Here is a 16,677-nt window from a genome sequence, read left to right on the forward strand (position 1 = left end):
TGTTGTCCTTATGAAAACATTTAAAATTTGGCAGACTGCCTTTGAGGGTTAAAAATTCAGTCAGTGGAAAAGCCCAAGTTGGAAGAGCTGTATAGCAGAGTAAGTAACTTTTCAGAGGTATTATAAGTTCATTATTCATTATCCGTTCCACTATCATGTACCCCTGTGAGAGAGAGAGAGAGAGTGAGTGTGTGTGTGTGTGTGTGTTGTAGGAAAACGGCACTGATACCTCTTGGGAGGAAAGGTAAGTAATTTTGACAGGTCTCCACACAGAGGTAACTTCACTATGAGATTACCATTCCAATCTTGTCTTTGTACCTCCCCACCTTTTACCTTTTATAAAATGCAAATAAATTATCATAGACTTTCCTGACAAAGAGTCTTTACTTGGCCGAACTTTCAGTCAGGCTCCTGAACCTTCTCCTTAGGCCCATCTGTGCATTTTCTTGTAAAATCCAGTTTCAGCAAAAACTCTGCTAAATGAGTTTAATCAGCACTCCCATCTTGAATATCTGGTCACTCTCAATATCTAATTGGGTTCCTCACCCATAATTCCCCACACCCAGTGTTGTTGGACCATTCTGGCCTGCCTTCAACAAGAAGCCGGTTGGGTTGGTGTAGACAAGTATAACCAACCCCCTTACTACTGATGTTTCCTTTTAGTTATTTACGTCCACTAACTCTCACCCTGCTCCTTGTCTATAAATTCCCACTTGCCCATGCTATATTTGGAATTTGGAATTGAGCCCATGCTATATTTGGAATATAGTACTGGGTTCAATTCCAAATGTAGCATGGGCAAGTGGGAATTTATAGGTCTCTTCCCCCCTGCAATAGTTCTGAATAAAATCTGTTTTTACTGTTTTAATTTCTGTCTGGCTCTGGTTTCTCTGACAGCACCTAACCATTATCAGTTTGCACCTGTAGTAAGAGATTAGTTATTATCCTGAGTAGATGGTTAAAGCAGGATACAGTGTAGATTGTGTGCGTGTGCGCGTGTCTGGAGGTCATAGGAGACACAGGAATCATACAACTGGGGAGTAAATCTAACAAGGAAAATTAAGACAAAGTACCTATGTGCTTTGTAATTTTGCTTATAAAGAATACTGAATAGGGCGCCTGGGTGGCTCAGTTGGTTAAGCGACTGCCTTCGGCTCAGGTCATGATCCCGGAGTCCCGGGATCGAGTCCCGCATCGGGCTCCCTGCTCGGCGGGGGGTCTGCTTCTCCCTCTGACCCTCCCCCGACTCATGTGCTCTCTCTCTCATTCTCTCTCTCAAATAAATAAATAAAAAATCTTTAAAAAAAAAAAAGAATACTGAATATTTGATTCAGCACCATATAGATGTCATAATTTAAACATTTCCTCAGGATCCACCAATGATCTTTCAGAAGTTTCATATTTTAGATGGACAGTATATAGAAAAATCAAATTTTATGCTTTCCTTATGTTACTATAACAATCAAGAAAATTGAGGATACAAAACTTGGAGAAAGGGGGGAGAAGTACTGAAAAAAAAACATTTTTCTCTGTTTAATAGTAAGTGGGCTTCCTTCATTTCAGCAAGACCTTATTTAAAAACAAGTATAATTTAATTAAATATAAGTTTATTAAAGCAAACATCAGTAAAAAAGCTAATACCTTCTGTTATTAAACTCATTTTTTTTTAGAACTTGTCCTTCCATTCATATGTCAGTGATGAATGCAATTTTCTTTCAGGATAAAGGTATTAGATACATTTTTCATCAAAGCGTTAGATGTATATTTACTTTTTCAAAAGTCAATCATTCTACTACTAAGTGAAAGAAGCCAATCTGAGAAGGCTACATACGGTATGATTCCAACCATATAACATTCTGGAAAAGGCAAAGCTACAGAGACAATAAAAAGATCAGTAGTTTCAGGAAAGGGGTGAGGGATGAATAGGCAGAACACACAGGATTTTTATGACATGATACTGATGGTTATGTGTCATTATACATTTGTCTAAACACACTGAATGTACAACACCAAGAGTTAACACTGAAGTAAACTGTGGATTTTAGGTGATTATGATGTGTCAGTGTAGGTTCATCCTTAGTAAAAAATGTACCATTCAGGTTTTATGTTGATAACAGGGAAGGCTATGCATGTGTGGGGGCTGAGGGTATATAAGAAATCTCTATACCTTCTTCTCAATTTTATTGTAAACCTAAATCTGCCCCCCGGAAAAAAACCAAAGCCTTTAAAAATTTTTTTAATAAATCAATCTTTCCTCTGAGCCTATACTGTTTCCTCAAATCTTCCCTTCCAAAATAGAGGTGAACAAGTTTTATCAGAATTGTTCAATGAAAATCATATGCAATTGCCTAAATAAGAGAGGCTTAAATAGTAATTCTTTTCTTGAAAAATTAACCTCAGACATTACAGTTTTTACCAAAGACTCTCATAATTATCCACATGTAATTCTCTGATAGTATAACAATTTATCCTGAACCGCCTCCTTCACCCCGGGTAAGGCAAATTGACTATAATATCTGAGAGATGTCAATAAAGAATAGCAGAAAGACTGGTTCCACTTTTTCTGGGCTAACGACAATGAAAAACAATAATTGCTCTGATTGAACCAATTTTGCTTCCTAGAAAATTTCATTCATCACAATCATAGATAACCTGATTTCTAGTTCCTTTAGGTCAAGGAAAGTGAATTAAATCACAGGCAAATATATTCTGAGTATTTTAAAACCATAACCCTATTTTTTAAAGTACATGAAATCATATTTTATAATAATTAGACAAAAGCAAGTCCACCCTACCCCCAAATTTGAAGGAAAAAAAATATGAAGCTTAAAACAATCTATTGGTAAGTACATAATTAAAGTTACCTTTAAAATTTCTTCTAACATTAATATAAAATGGCTTCTTAATCTCTAAAATATGTGAGCATCAAATTATCATCCTTCATTTCCTCTAGGCAAATTAACAGATTTGTTTAAGATATACTGTGCCCATAGACTCTAATTATAAATATCTAGTTAATGTCATATGACCCATATTTTATCCTAAATCCTGTGATTCAAATCCTCATTCTTTCTCAATCTAACCCTTAGATGTTCACCAAATGGAATTTGGAATTTATGGAATGCTCCTTTTTTTTTCACTCTCAGAGGACTGGGAGAAGTAGAGAAAATCAGATAAAGGAAGTCAGCTGACTGACTCACCAGCTCTGTTTGCTGTTATCAATTCAGAATTTCTTTTGTCAGTAAATCTAAAAGCTGTCACAGCGTCTGACAATTCATATATTGGTAAGCATAGAAATTACTGGGAAATCTAACTTTTTAATAAAAAAAGTTGCCCTTTCAAGTTTCAATCAAGGAAAGTAAAACTGAAGAGTTCACTGGAGCCATGGGGAAAAAAAGATTAAGCCTCTCTCTTGCACCTCTTTCAATTTCACTACTTTGCTTCTCTCTCTTGCATCTTTCTTAAATATTCTCCCTATCCTTTTCTTTCCATTGTTTTATCCTGAGATGGATTGCAGATGGGGAGTACAAAGCAAAGATGGAAAAAGATACATAAAGAGATAGCTTAGGGGCGCCTGGGTGGCTCAATCATTGAGCATCTGCCTTCGGCTCGGGTCATGATCCCAGAGTCCTGGGATCAAGCCCCATATCGGGCTCCCTGCTCCGCGGAAAGCCTGCTTCTCACTCTCCCACTCCCCCTGCTTGTGTTCCCTCTCTCGCTGTGTCTCTCTGTCAAATAAATAAATTTAAAAATCTTAAAAAAAAAAAAGGAGATAAGCTTATTTCCCTTAGAATAACATGTTTGAGTTTCATCCGTGTTGTAGCAGGCATCAAACTTTATTCATTTTTGTATGTCACACTGTCCATATCTTTTCCCTTGATGAAAAAATTATATTTTTCATAAATTACTATTGCCACCACCAGTTAATTATTATTAACTGCTTGCTTTGTACCAGGAAATTTTCTTTTTCTTGTTTTTTTTTTTTTAAAGATTTTATTTTTAAGTAATCTTTACATCCAATGTGGGGCTTGAACTTACAACCCCAAAATCAAGAGTCACATGCTCTACCGACTGAGCCAGCAAGGTGCCCCTGTGCCAGGAAATTTTCCAAGTGTTTTGTATGTATTAACTCATTTGGTTCTCACAACAACACACAAAGTAGGCATTATTCTTATACTTATCATATAGATAAGTAATTGGAGGCAAAGAGAAGTTAAATAACTTGCACAAGAGCAGTCAGCTTGCACAATGGTAGAGTATTCAAACCCATGTAATCTAGCTCTTAACCAACAGTCTTAGCCACTTTTCACTTATATGATGATGTTCATTTTTAAGTGTTATTTGTTACCAAATCCATGAAATACTTACTGAATACCTATATATCCCCTTTTTCAGTTTCTCAGTTCTTAATGGTAGTGATGCTAGTGCATCAGATATGCAGAGGTTAGATGCCTGCAAGACAGAATGTGCTTTCAGTGATTCAAAAAAGGACTTTTAAGAAAGTGGCTGTCTGATAAAAGATTATTATCCAAAATATATAAGGAATTCCCACAATTCAACAGGAAAAAAACTCTAATAACCCAATTTTTAAATGTGCTAAAAACTTAAATATTTCTCCAAAGAAGACATACAAAAAGCCAACAGGTATAAATATCAAAGTAAATAAATAAATAAAACCTCAGTGTCATTAATCATCAAGGAAATGCAAATCAAAAGCACAATGTTCTATCACCTCATACTTGCCAGGTTGGCTATTATCAAAAAGAAGACAAAAAATGTTGGTAAGGATATGGAAAAATAAGATCCTTTGTACACTACTGATGGCAATGCAAAATCATAGAGCTGCTATTAAAAAGTGTGAAGGTTGGACAGCCACATGCAGAAGAATGAAACTGGACCATTCTCTTACACCACACACAAAGATAAACTCAAAATGGATGAAAGACCTAAATGTGAGACAGGAATCCATCAAAATCCTAGAGGAGAACACAGGCAGTAACCTCTTCAATATTGGTCACAGCAACTTCAAGCAAAAATGAACTACTGGGACTTCATCAAGATAAAAAGCTTTTGCACAGCAAAATAAACAGTCAACAAAACTAAAAGGCAACCCACAGAATAGGAGAAGAAATTTGCAAATGACATATCAGATAAAGGGCTGGTATCCAAGATCTATAAAGAACTTACCAACCTCAACACCCAAAAAACAAATAATCCAGTCAAGAAATGGGCAGAAGACATGAACAGACACTTCTCCAAAGAAGACGTACAAATGGCTAAGAGACACATGAAAAAATGCTCCACATCACTAGCCATCAGGGAAATACAAATCAAAACCACAATGAGATACCATCTTACACCAGCTAGAATGGCAAAAATTAAAAAGACAGGGAACAACAAATGTTGGTGAGGATGTGGAGAAAGGGGAACCCTCTTACACTGTTGGTGGAAATACAAGCTGGTACAGCCACTCTGGAAAACAGTATGGAAGTTCCTCAAGATGTTAAAAATAGAGCTACCCTATGACCCAGCAATTACACTACTAGGTATTTACCCCAAAGATACAAATATAGTGAAAGGAAGGGGCATATGTACCCCAATGTTCATGGCAGCAAAGTCCACAATAGCCAAACTGTGGAAGGAGGCGAGATGCCCTTCATCAGATGAATGGATAAAGAAGATGTGGTTCATATATACAATGGAATATTACTCAACCATCAGAAAGGATGAATACCTACCATTAGCATCAACATGGATGGAACTGGAGGGGATTATGCTAGGTGAAATAAGTCAAGCAGAGAAAGACAATTATCATATGGCTTCACTCATATGTGGAACATTAGGAATAGTGCAGAGGACCATAGGGGAAGGGAAGGAAAACTGAATGGGAAGAAATCAGAGAGGGAGACAAACCATGAGAGACTCTGGACTCCAGGAAACAAACTGAGGGTTACAGAAGGGCGGGGGTTGGGGGGATGGGGTAACTGGGTGATGGATATTAAGGAGGGCATGTGCTATGATGAGCGCTGGGTGTTATACACAACTAATGAATCGCTGAACACTACATCATAAACTAATAAAGCACTATATGTTGGCTAATTGAACATAAAAATAAAAATAATAATAAAAACCAGTGTGAAGGGAGAAAAAACAGTATGGAAGTTCCTCAAAAAATTAAAAACAGAACCATCATATCATCTAGCAATAACACTACTGAGTATTTATCCAAAAGTACTGCAATAAGGATCTTGAACAGATATTAGCACTCCCATGTTTGTTGCCAAGAGGTAGAAACAACCTATGTCCATCAACAGATGAATGGATTAAGAAATTATGGCATATACATATAATGAAATATTATTCTTCCTTAAAAAATGATATTCTGCAATAGATGACACCATAGATGAACCTTGAAAACATTGTACTACGTGAAATAACACAGTAACAGAAAGACAAATACTGCATGACTCCACTTAAACGAGGTATCTAAAATAGTCAAATTCACAGAAGCATGGAGTAGAATGATGGTTTCCAGAGGCTGGGTGGAGAGGTGAATAGGGAGTTACTAATCAAAGGGTATAAAGCTTCAGTTAAGCAAGATGAGTAAGTTCTAAAGATCTGCTGTACAACACCATACAACAATACTCTTAAAAATGTACCTTTAAAGATCTCATGCTAAGGGGCACCTGGGTGGCTCAGTCGGTTAAGCGTCTGCCTTCAGCTCAGGTCATGATCCCAAGGTCCTGAGATCAAGCCCCGCGTCGGGCTCCCTGTTCAGCGGGAGAGTTTGCTTCTCCCTCTCCCCCTGCTTACTGTTCTGCCTGCTTGTGCTATCTCTCACAAAAAAAAAAAAACAAAACAATTAAAATCTTTTTTAAAAATTAAATAAATAAATAAATATGTAAGACCTATAAAAAAAGAAGGTGGCTGATTTCATAATAATGAGGAAACAGAGGGAAGAGTTTTAGAAACAACTATCTCTTCACTCTTAACTTAGACTTAACTTTGAGTTGTCTTATGTACTCAAATAAGCCGGTTCCATCTTTAAAAAATATGTATACAATCAAAAATATTGCCATAGAACCATCTTTACATTTCTCCATCAAATGTAACAAAAGCAAAAATAGAATATAGTAATACTATCTCCAACAATTTTCCTATTTTAGAAAATCAAATATGTTTATGGAAAATTTTCCAGTAGCCATAAAGAAATGTAGCCTACTTTTTGAAATTTTTTATCTTTTATTTCCCATAATACATTAGAGGTGCTTCAACTCTTCTAACCTGATAGATAGGATTATTGTATATTTATATTAGAAATGCCTTTTAAAAAATACCACAGGTACCAACCAATAAAAGTTTTAGATCAGTGGATAAACAAAACCATGAAAGATTTGTTAGTATGCTTATAATTATATCAGCTAGAAATAATGGAGTTTAACTGGATAAAGAAAGATAGGGTTAAACATTAGGCAATAATTTCTAATAAAAACAGCAATTAAGACTATACAAGAACAATTCAAAGAAGTTATTGGACATCCATGAAACTGTTAAAATACTTTAACTTATATCTCAGAAAATACATTATACATGTTGGGGACAGGCAAGTAGACAAATTTCCACTCTTGTCAAATTACCTATTTACTCCAGATGCTACTCTTAGCTTATCTCTGGGCTCTCTTCTATTTTAAACTTATTTTTTTCTCTTAAACATAGCATGTTTTCATTCAGATATTTTCTTTTTATTTTTTTTTTATTTTTTTTTAAAGATTTTATTTATTCATAAGACACAGACAGAGAGAGGCAGAGGGAGAAGCAGGCTCCCCGCTGAGCAGGGAGCCCGATGCGGGACTCGATCCCAGGACCCTGGGGTCATGACCTGAGCTGAAGGCAGACGCTTAACCATCTGAGCCACCCAGGCGCCCCAGATATTTTCTTCAAGGAAAGAAAACTGATTACTTGTTCTGATTGTTCCTGCCGTGTACTATATTCTTTATAACACAAAGCAATAGCTGTGTAACCTAACAAGAATAACTGCTTACACAAGCATCACTAGAAGTCTGATAATTTACAGAAACTAAAAAACAATCTCCCTGAGAGTGTGTGTGTGTGTGTGCGCGCGCCCACATGCGTGTGTGTGTGTCAAAGTTTCTCTGTCAGGATAAATGGTGAGCAAAAACAACCCTGAGCATTCAACACTTATTTAGCCATTTCCAGAGATTACTATTTATCCATGTATCAAAAGAATTTCACATTTGGGGAACATATCATACAGAATTTCATTGAAAACTACAAGCACTCTTAAAATAATATGCATAATTTAATCACCCAAACTTCTCTCCTTAGGAGCAAAATGATAATTCCATATGTCTTGGAAACATTACAATTGTCTTTCAAGGATGTATTATTGTGCCATAGTACTGTCATTTCGTAAGTCCAGCATGTTCATTTGGTACAGTTTATCCCACTTTGCTCCCACATTTTCTCACCTATTGAGTGGGAATGAATTATTCTTTACAGGATACCCAGGACACTCATTAACACTTATTTATATTCAATTTTCCTCAGTAAGGACACATAATACTATAATAAATGTCACATTTTGAACTCATAGTTTTCTATAGAAAAGACTTCACTACTTCAAACAAATTAACATCAAACATTTTATTTTTCAAAAAAGCCAACATAAAATGGCTATTAGAATACTGTCCTAAAAACGGGGGGGGGGGGCGTAGCAGAAATAGAAAAAAAAAATTTCCATCAGAGACAAATTATTTCCATTTATTAAAGCCGTCTAGTTTTCCTGCCAGTATTTTTACTATAATTTTAATAAGATTTATTTTAAAACAAAAAGAAAAAAAAAACCCAGAAATGCCAATTTTGCAAAAATTCCAGAAACACTTTCCTATTTGTGTTCTAAATTCTTTTGGTTATACTAAATTGCTGCATTTTACATTCAAACACACTACAACAATTTTTACTTTCAAAATAAAATAATGCATTCCAAAAAATGTAGTATCTCTACACTCCCATTTAGGAAATAAGTGCTACTTGCCATGCCTGCCCTGCTGTGTAAATAAAACATGGTCAGAATAACCAGAATGAGGCATCCTCCTGAAAATATAACATATTTTATGACATGCTATGAGAAACCTTATGGTTTCTGCAGAGTTTATAATGGAAAATGCACAAAAAGACCCAGACTTGTAACGAAAAGCAGGAATAGCTCCTTGATTCCAGGCTTACAAATGCAAAGATGAATTTAGCCTCCATCAGAGTGATATTTTTGGGGGGTGTAAAGGGTGATGTTTTGAGGAGGTCTGTGGGAAGTGATACAAGAGGAATAAAAGAGTGGATAAGTCTCAGTGACCACTTCAGTAAGACAACATATTCACAGAAGAGCAATCTCTAAGTCTACCAGAACAACACTATTCTCCACATGTGAAATGATTACTGACTCCTCCTCAAGCAGGGGCTACCCACCCGATTAGGGATCCGAAGATGAAACTGATAGCCTACTGCATTTATCCTATGGCAAAATCAGCTTAAACATCCAAGGAACCTTTCAAATAAAAAGGGAAATTGGTGAGTTTGTTGCCACTGCTGCAGCAGTCCGTGTTTTCACTTAGATTGAAAACATCAACTGTCAGAGATCATCATCTTCATTCCCTTTATATATTTTCTCTTCTCTTACCCTGCAACTACAGGAAAATACGGCTTATTTTAAAATGAACTGCTCTTTGATAGCTGAGCATACATCTATCATGCTTTTCATATTCAGAGATGATGTTCACGATCTTGTCATTATCCATGTGTCCTGGATGCTCAGTTTATCTGAAAATATCATGGTAAATTTTACCAGAGGGCGCTTTTTATATGCTGCTGGTAAAGTCTGTCACTTCAGCTCTGTATCTTTGCTTCATGTACCAATGCAACTTTGCAACCCCTCTCCTCACGTTTTGCTCAGAATGTAATGCTAACTCATTTATCAACAGCAGGTTGTTTTATTATGAAATAAGGGAATGTGACTTACAGCAGCCTAACTAATTTGTATCCAGAGAATAACCCAGTGACCTAAGCTACATTTGATTTATTATACTCTTTAGAATTGCCTGGTTCCCATTCAACCCGCACAGGGAAATTGTGGGCCTCCCTGGGAGGTCCCTTCTAATTTTAAGGTCTTCCAGATATTCCTCATTCTGAAGTTTAAAGATGATAAAATAAAAATAAATAAACAAACAAAAAAGTTGAAATAATCTGGACCTATCATAGTGTTAACTACTTGGGATGGTACTTCGGTTCTAGGAGTCCTCAGTTTCTGGATACCCACAGAAGGTCCTAAGCCAAATTCATGGGGAAAAAAATTTCAGGCAAAACTTGCCCTCCAGAAATACCCCTCAGGAAATCACCAACCTCAAGAGGGGATTCCTTTCTCTGTGTGCTCTGACAGAAGACCTCTGGATAGTGGGACATGTTTGACACAGTTCATAGTACAGACCCATGCACTGTATTTAATTAAGAAAGTAGCATCTTCTCACTGATGAAGTCAGGGCCTTTTCATTTTTTCTCCTCTCCAGGACTTCTCTTCTGAAGTTTTAAAAACTACATCCTTGTTTCTGAAGCTCTTTTACCAATCGATCCCTTTGATATTATGATGACTGCACACACCTCAACATCCATTCCTTTTTCTTCCTTATAACTCTACGTCCTGAATTCACTTAACCTGAGTGCTTCTGAAGGCTCAGTTTGGTGCCCACTGCCCTTCTGGCAACATATTGCCCACAAATTGTTACCGATCAGAATTAAGAGTAATTCATGTTTATTTCATTTCACACAAGTATGGATCTATAACTAGGGTTAAAAAAAACTGGTTCTTTATGACAAATAGTTTGAGAAGCATATCTCTGGATGGTTATATTCCTCAACTGTAATGACTGGTCAATATCAAGGTCACTCAGACAGACTGAGGCAATTTCCAGCATTTCAGGATCAAGCTCAATTGAATTCCCTTTATTCACTTTTGTCTGTCCCAATACCTTTTTCCTGGTAAGTAGAAGCCCCTCGGTCACTAATCTTGTTCTGGAGTGCAATGTCCTAGGAGTCTCAAACAAGTACTGGGGCAGAGCACTGCTCTTCGGTGGTATGTGATTAAAGTGAACAATCCAAAAGGTAGAATCCTGTAATGGAACCAAAGTCGATCCAAACCATCTCACTGTATCATCAATACAAAAAGGCTAGGCACAAGGTTAAAGATAAAAAGGTGAGGAATAGGAAAGAAAGCAATCATTTTTCTCTTGCTTGACAAAATAACCAAGGTCATTTTCATAGGTCACTAATTCTTTTTTAGTGATTCATCACTTACATATCACACCCAGTGCTCATTATAACAAGTACCCTCCTTAACACCTATCACCCATTTAGCCCATCCCCCACCCACCTCCCTCCATCAACCCTCAGTTTGTTCCCTATAGTTAAGAGTCTCTTCTGGTTGGCTTCTTTTTTTTTTTCCTTCCCATAGGTCCATCTGTTTTGTTTCTTAAATTCCACATATGAGTGAAATCATATGGCATATTTCTTTCTCTGATTTATTTTGCTTAACATAATACACTCTAGCTCCATCCATGTCATTGCAAATGGCAAGATTTCATTCTTTTTGATGGCTAAGTAATATTCCATTATACACACACACACACACACACACACACACATATATACCACATCTTCTTTATTCATCAGTTGATGGACATGTGAGTTCTTTCCATAGTTTGGCTATTGTTGATAATGCTGCTATACACATCAGGGTACGTGTACCCCTTCAAATCTGTATTTTTGTATCCTTTGGGTAAATACCTAGTAGTGCAATTGCTGGGTCGTATGGTAGCTCTATTTTTAACTTTCTGAGGAAGCTCCGTACTGTCTTCCAGAGTGGCTGTACCAGTTTGCATTCCCACCAACAGTGCAAGAGGATTCCCCTTTCTCCGCATCCCCATCAACATCTGTTGTTTCCTGTGCTGTTAATTTTAGCCATTCATAGATAGGTTACATATTATAGGTTGCTATGGTCAGTTTCAGATTCTTTAAGAGCATTGATTAAACCTGTGCAATTACAATCTGGCAGGATGGAGATTCAATGTCAACATGAAGATGGCTTGCTTTATTTTTCTTAAGTTGTACCTGAACCATTGCCATGCTTTCTGAGAACTCTCAGACTAATATGTAGGATTTTCTGAGGAGGATTGTCTTGAGCCCACCAGGCTCTGAGGTGGGGTATGGCATGCATTATTTGAGGCAATTGCAGAGCAGGATTGCTTCCAATAAAAGTGGATTGACATTCTCTCACCTCGGCCTTTCCCCCCTGAATGAACGGTAGGAAGACAAATTCTTATCTCTGACGAACTTTTAAGTTTTGGGGCTCTCAGTGTCTGAGACAACACTCTCCTTCTGGGTCAGCCTATTTGCATTTGCATACCTTTGTACCAATTCTTTCTCATATATGTCAACTTTTTCTTTGTGTATCTTTATCCCACTTCGTTTCAAAATACAACTCAATTCTCATCTCCTCCATAAAGCCTTTTTAGGTTACTTTAACTCTGAGTTCTTCTAGAGCAACTGTCGATCTAACTCACAACTGAAATTATCAACATATAAGAATTCAATGTTGGGGCGCCTGGGTGGCTCAGGCAGTTAAGTGTCTGCCTTCAGCTCAGGTCATGATCCCAGGGTCCTGGGAGTCTCCTTCTCCGTCTCACTCTCCCTCTGTGCTCTAATAATTTTTTTTAATTATTAAAAAAAAGAATTGAATGTTAATTTCACATGCTATCATCTCTTTTCTTATCCAGTTGATTTAACATGAGGGAAGAACATGACCTTTTCACCCAGGCAGACTAATATGAATTCCAACTCAGTCACTATCCACCTGTATAAACTTTGGCAACTTTCTGACTTCTCTGACCCTCAGTTTCTCCACCTTTATTATTAAAATAATGCTATTGACAATTCTATAAAATACCCATACCAATATGGACATATCCCTTCCTCAAATTGTTTACAGAATTCTTGAGAATGGAAATCATGTCTTGTTTTTTCTGTACTCTCTATCCCTTATGGAAAATAGTATATATGAAGTATTCAATAAAATTAGTGGGCTTAAGGTTGTGTTTTAAAAAGGGTGTTGGAACATGTTTATTAAGAATTCTTCTAGGGCGCCTGGGTGGCTCAGATGGCTAGGCGTCTGCCTTCGGCTCAGGTCATGATCCCAGGGTCCTGGGATCGAGTCCCGCATCGGGCTCCCTGCTCCTTGGGAGCCTGTTTCTCCCTCTGCTTCTCTCTCTCTCTCTGTCTCTCATGAATGAATAAATAAAATCTTTAAAAAAAAAAAAAGAATTCTTCTAATTGTACAACTCCAACATTTACTGCTGTCTCATGGTACATCCTCTCTCACTGTGCTGCTAAGTAAAGAAGTCTAGTAATCTCCTTACAATATACTAATCCCCACAGACTGTAATAATTATGACTTCAAGGGACTTACACTGTGGAATTTGCTTCTAAGTGAAGAAAAACTTCTGAAGTGTTTTTAACTTAAAACATCTTTATTATTTGGAAGTCACACTGGCAGATTACCAAAAGCAACCCAAATTAATAAGGGTATTATTAAAAAGCCTTTTAAGAAAAGGCTATATCTTAGTCAAGAGAAAGCTGAATATTTAATAGTAGTAAATAGTTACTTTATATCATGAATATTCTGTTCTCATGAGGGCAGACTGGCACATCAAGAGTTAGGTGAGGTTTTAGATAAGTTTTAATAACAATGTTTTTGAGATTTTAATAAATGCTCAAAAGTCTATTTTCTTAAGCCAAATTTTTAAAATATTTTTAAATATTTAAATATTAACTACATGCTTAAAGCAATTTTCAATGATTAACTTTGTTGTTTATGCTTTAATATTTAGGCAGATGGTAAAAGATGATAAAGGAATGTTAGCTTTTATTAAGTCAGGTATGTATGGGGTTGGAGAATAGAAAGGTATTTCAAGGTTCTTTTCACATAGCCATGGTCACATATCAATAAATTAGTTTGTAAGGTAAAAACAACAATAAAACATTATAAATCTCATCTATGATAGTAACATTAGGTATTGAACCTTTTAGATGCCCAATTTCTACAGAAATCTAATTTCTGAAATAGAAACACTAGCATGAAGCAAATTGTTTGTAGATATACTACCTATCTCCCAGAGTTGAAGGTCTGGCCACCTCTGACTAAATATACAGTATACTGTTTTATAACATAGGATTGTATATTTATATTTTCCTATATGTTGCTATTCTAATCTTCCTATTCTTTGCAATATGAGTTGTACTTGTAAACTCATATCTTGTAACTCCATTCTTAAATTCTGGAAATGAACATCTCTAGCTTTATCTTGGTTTTCCCTAGAGATTTCAATATTGAACTAATGATCCTCTGGTATCACTCATTCCCAGTTTATCATCTCAAATACACTTCTACTTCTTGAACTCACCTTGCTTCACCCTTCACTACAAAACTTTTAACCCCATCAACCCTCACTATTCAGATTCCCTCCCCTATGACAACAAGGCCTTTAAGGTTAAACAACGCTCAGAAACTGATCTGTGCTTCACTCTACTTGAACATTTATCATGTTTGTATGCCATTATAATAGAATCCTACAATTGCAATCTATTTACATATCTGCCTTCTCCAACAGACAATATGATTCATGAGGTCAAAAAGAGTTCTTATTTATTGTTTTACCTCTATAACTGATACAGGAACTGATAAAAGTAAGAATTTAATGACTGTTCATTGAATGAATAAATGAAAGCAGACTCAGTTTCTTCCCCTTTCCAAGATAGTTTGGTTCTATGCCATTCTCAAAGGAGTAAGTCAACAACAGGGTAATATTAGCACAGTTTCAGGAATTCCAATTCAAGCACATTCCCCAAACTAAACATTTTAGGCACAACCATAACTAAACCAACAATTGGATTAAAATCCTTTTTAAGAACAGGAATCATTTTTTTTTCCTATTCTTACACAGCTTAGAATAGTTTTAGGCACATTTTAAACAAATAGCCTTTAGTTACTTCCAAGTGTAGGTACAGCACGGGCTGGCTGTGTTTAGTGAAACTTAATATCTGGCACAGTTGGTATCAGAGAATATTCTATCAACTATAAGACATAAGCATTACCAAAGTCAAGATTCTAGATCCTCATAAACAGTGTCAAGTAAATAATGGACTCCTCTTTGAAGCTGAAGATTAGAACTAGAAGAAAAAAAGAGAGAGAGATGTAGTTGGTGATTTTCAAAATGTTCAAATTGTGGAACACCTGTATGTCTTTGTAGTTTTGGCAAAAAACACCATCAAATAGTATTTCATTCATCATCATTCTGACTTACGGTCTATCTCTGCATGTTATCATATTCATAAAACACCAGAGTCCAAAAGACTCAAAAAAGATAATCCAAAACCATGCCAATATTCAAGAGGCAGCAAAGGGTAACTGGGGGAAATGGGATACAGGGGTGGTGGGTGAGAGAATTTGGATTTCTATACAACAGAGTAAAATATCCCAAAAACCCTCTTTAGATAAAGTCACATTCCACACAGTAATTGCTTCACTTTCTCTCCTCTCTTCTTTCTCCATTTCTGTAAGAATTCTAGGCTACCTCTCATTTTCCTCTTTTTATTTCTAGACCTATTAATTGACATTATTTTACTGGGTCTGTTCTTTTTAGTCTGCTTCTAAAAATATCCAGTTAGCTGTATGTCCTTTCTTATGTAACTCAATCTACCATAATTGCTACTTCATCGCTCCTATCCACTACCTTGATTATCAAAAAGATGTCAAGAGCCAGCAATACAAGCACAGATTCTTTAGCCAAAACCACTGAAGAAAAAATTACAACTATTCTTTGAGCTTTTTTGTGATTGTTATCATATCTTAAATAACTAGCTATAAATTTTTAATGTTAAAATACAAATGTTAACCACTAGAATGGATTCTGGCATAGACAAACAATACTAGGAGTCAAAATTTGAAGAAAAAGTTTTAAAACCTTAAAAATTTAATAAATTGCAGCTATTATTTCCCTTCATGATTTGAAAAAGAAAAAGCCCTTATTCAATTTGTGCTATAGAACACCTTTGCATAGCTCCTGAAAGGCTACTAGGCCATAGAGGTTTCAGAACTTTTAGGTTAATAGAAGGTAGTAATTCAGGAAGCAGTCACAACTGCCAGAAAGCCTTGTTGACCTAAAGATGTGACATCTTAAAGGTGCATGCAAGCCCCTGTGACAAATATGAACCAGGACAGCAGCAGACACCTAGCTAGGAAAACTGAAAAAAAGTGCATCCAAATTCAACACTTTGCCAAAAAAGATGTTTAGCAGCAACGGCTAGAAAATCTCAAAAATTTCAAAAGAATGCTCTTCTTTTCAGTATGTCAAGGCCAACAAAGCATTACTAGTGAATATACTTTCTGCCCCACCCCCTTTTATTCCTACTTTATTGTTGACAAATCCAGAAAGTCAAGTGGTATGAAGAGATTCTCAAACACCCATTAACTTAATAGTCCTAACCTTCTTTGGAGGGCAAATCTAGAAAAACAAAGTTAAAGATTATATAATAATCTAGGCCTACCTCCTTTGCCAT

At 36.2% G+C, this 16,677-nt stretch overlaps 1 protein-coding gene across 8 annotated transcripts in view; it reads right to left on the bottom strand.

The window, feature by feature from the left end:
* CCSER1 (coiled-coil serine rich protein 1) overlaps window positions 1-16,677 on the bottom strand; it is a 474,700-nt gene that overhangs the window by 428,567 nt on the left and 29,456 nt on the right. For 2 of the 8 annotated variants that reach the window (XM_081812140.1, XM_081812138.1), the window contains exon 2: window positions 15,214-15,288. The exons of the other annotated variants lie outside the window; for them this stretch is intronic. The gene's annotated coding sequence lies outside the window, so the exon portion shown is untranslated. The remainder of the gene's footprint in view (window positions 1-15,213; window positions 15,289-16,677) is intronic. 8 annotated transcript variants of the gene reach the window in all.

The sequence above is a fragment of the Leptonychotes weddellii genome, chromosome 2 (genome assembly GCF_054177405.1).
Source record: "Leptonychotes weddellii isolate Sample4059 chromosome 2, ASM5417740v2, whole genome shotgun sequence".
In the NCBI taxonomy this organism is placed as follows: Eukaryota; Metazoa; Chordata; class Mammalia; order Carnivora; family Phocidae; genus Leptonychotes; species Leptonychotes weddellii.